Here is a 3,065-nt window from a genome sequence, read left to right on the forward strand (position 1 = left end):
TAAGTAAAAACTTAACAGACTCTTGCTCCTCCTACTTTTCAATGCAATCTTTCCACATAATTTTTTCCCAAATTTTTATGAGATCGACTAACAATTTAAAAGCATAATGGAAAGGGAAAAGAGAGGGCAAAGGGTCACTTAAGTAATATATATTTTATTTCCTTAGGAAATCAGGCTGGAAGCCCTGTGTTTTGTTTTGATACAACTTGTAACGAAGTAGTATAAAGTGAGTCATAATGACCACCCATCTGGCATGCTTTAGTAATCACCAATTTCTTGTTCTTGACATTGCTCATCTGTCTTAGCTCTTTTGTAAAAAAAAAGGGGAAGAAAATAGTAATTTTGAAACATATATTCTCACTGAGACTAAACTTCGCTGTGATTTCATACTCCAGCTGAAGAAGAATGTATCTGAATTTCTTAATTCTAGTTCATAATTGAAAATTATTTTGGTTTTGTCTTTCGAGGGATAATTCTATTTTCAATCAAGTAAAGATTTCCTTTGAGTTCAGAACACTTCTAGCTCTTTGGATGGAATGGGTATTGTCAGACCCTTCAGAAACTCAAGCTTAGTAATGATATTGAAAGTAATGTCACCACTTATCACACACAGAGAAAATGTTACTGCTTCTTTTTTCCCCTCCAATGCAACCAGTTATTGCAAAGTTCATCATACTTTAAAGTTGAAAAATTCGTATCTTGGCTGAGTCGCTTGGAACAAAAAAAAATGGACACATTCTAGTATAAGTTATTGATGCATGGCTCCACCATTTTTTATTTTTAAAGACATAAAATTTCTCAAGCAAAACCACCAGAATTCAATGTACAACACCCCATTCCACAACATACAGTCTCGTACTCTGCTTTTTCTTAACTTTCAAATTTATAGAGACCTTTTTCGTTCAAACACTATATTAGTTGGCTCATCGAGCACTTTGTTTCATCAAGCAGAGGCTCTGATCTTCTCTGGGAAATCTTTCCACACCTGACGGTGTAAATGCTGATAGGCTTAACCAGTTTCAGATCTCTTATTTCCTTTTGCTACCCCCCTGTGGAGCATGAGGAGCAGTGCAAGCAAAAACAAGAGTAAAAAGCCACCATCTCCAAACCTGAACACAGTCTAGCACTAGAAAACACAGAGATCACTGTTTGAAGTGGTACGGATGATCCCATGCTACTCATGTTGCATATTTATCTCAAACATTCAAATAATGAGATTGCTCATGAAAATCTTGAAAACTACATAAATGTTAGGATGAGTAATTTTTTGCCTAATGAAGCATGTAAGTGCACAACAGGAGCAGTCACAAAACTCAAAATCAACAGAAGATCACCTTTACCACTGTTCATGCATGCATTCAGTAAACACAGAAGATTACTACACTAACAGAAGCCTGGATCAAAATGGAGTGTTTTTTTCTTTAGTCTAGGAAAAAAATGGTTCTTTCAGTAACCTAACTAGCTTAAATCTGTATAATGCTTGTTTTATTAGTGCCTTATGACTTGAGCTTTAAGGTCGTTATGTATACACAGATCCAGCACTATAACAGACCATTCCCCTGCCAGAAAGCAGCAAACCTGATTTGTGGCAGCTCAGTCTGTTCATGGGCATCAGCCTGATCAGGTTCCTTTCATATTTGCTCTTGGGTTCCCTAGGCCTGCTGCTGCAGCAGCACCAATATGTGCTTCTTCTGCACAGTTCTGCTGCAGAGCAGGTGCCCACACCAAAGGCCATACTGTCAGAAATGGCAGCAGCGACATCAGCTGGCAAAATATTCACAACTCCCTGGCAGAGAGCCCACAGCACAGAGGAGAGCTGGACGATCCTGAATTTGCTTTTGCTTTTTTCCTCCTTGCAAAACACCTCAGCAGCAGTCTGAGGCAACACTGCCTCAAGAAATGCCAGGCTCACTGTAACTCACAGGAGAGGAATTTCACTAGAAAGAAAGCTAGGCCAGCAGAGAGTTGTTGAAGCAGCTGGTTCTCCAACCACATAATGTCAACTTGGAGCTGGCAGCTCCAACTCTAGCATAAATGTTACCCTCTGTGAGAGAATTCTTCCTATTATTATTTTTATTCTTATTTTTAATTATTATACACATATTTATTTTTCCTCCAATTTATATAATCTCAAGGACTATCAGCTGCGTCTTGGGGCTGGAGACACAAAAATCTGATTCTGTATTAAATTCTGCTTTACAGACCTTCTAGTGAACTATCAAAAGGAATGCAGCTGGTCTAGGCTCCATAGGGAGATACCACCCTAAGGGAGCTGACACCTATTTCCACCTAAGAAGCCCAGGCACTGAAGGCAATGGAATGGCCGAGAGAGGTGACTTAGGGAGAAAACTCAGACCTTCCCTCAATACGTGACAGTCCCATCTAGAAGTGACCTCAAGAATGGAAAGATTCAAGACTGCATGCTCCATTTCAGGCTTTGCATCCTATGAAGGGACATGACAGACAGAAGCTGTAAAAAATTACGGAGGCTGTAGTTAAGGTTATCTGGAATTAAATCTAAAGTAAAATGGCATTGCAGTGGAAGAAAACACAGTATTTTACCACAGCACAGTCCATCTCAAACACTGGGAGGCAGAGCAACAAAACTGAAATCTAACAAAAAGCTATTGCACCTGTAGCTACAAAATCGAAGGCTTTTCTCAGTGGGAGCCCAAATGATGATCTCACTGACACGTGTGCCTTTCTTCTCCTGCCCTTTGATGTATTTTCCCAAACAGACTCAAGCACTGAAGCACCAGCGCAGTAACGTTCTGTGTTCGTCTACCCGAGGGTCTTCACACTGGGTGTGAAGTTAAGTGTCGGGACCATCAGCTAATGAGCCTGAGGCAAGGAACAACCCGTGCACACACGCGCTCCTCTCTCCAGTCCTGAGGACAACGAGCAGGGGGAGGCGATGGCATTAAGAGGACTTGCAACGAAAGGGCCGCAAGCAGCGAGCTGCACACAATGCACGGTTAAGCAAACAAACTCGCTGCCTCTGCAACACAAAGACGGCTCGTGGCCTCTTTCTGTGCACAGGAGCAGCTGGAACCGCTACTTCCCCG

The 3,065-nt window shown here is 41.3% G+C and overlaps 1 protein-coding gene across 1 annotated transcript in view; it reads right to left on the minus strand.

The window, feature by feature from the left end:
* The window catches only part of MTAP (methylthioadenosine phosphorylase), a 118,142-nt gene that overhangs the window by 26,921 nt on the left and 88,156 nt on the right, over positions 1-3,065 (minus strand). The window lies entirely within an intron of this gene.

The sequence above is a fragment of the Chaetura pelagica genome, unplaced genomic scaffold (assembly GCF_000747805.2).
Source record: "Chaetura pelagica isolate M959 unplaced genomic scaffold, ChaPel_1.0 scaffold920, whole genome shotgun sequence".
Classification (NCBI taxonomy): Eukaryota; Metazoa; Chordata; class Aves; order Apodiformes; family Apodidae; genus Chaetura; species Chaetura pelagica.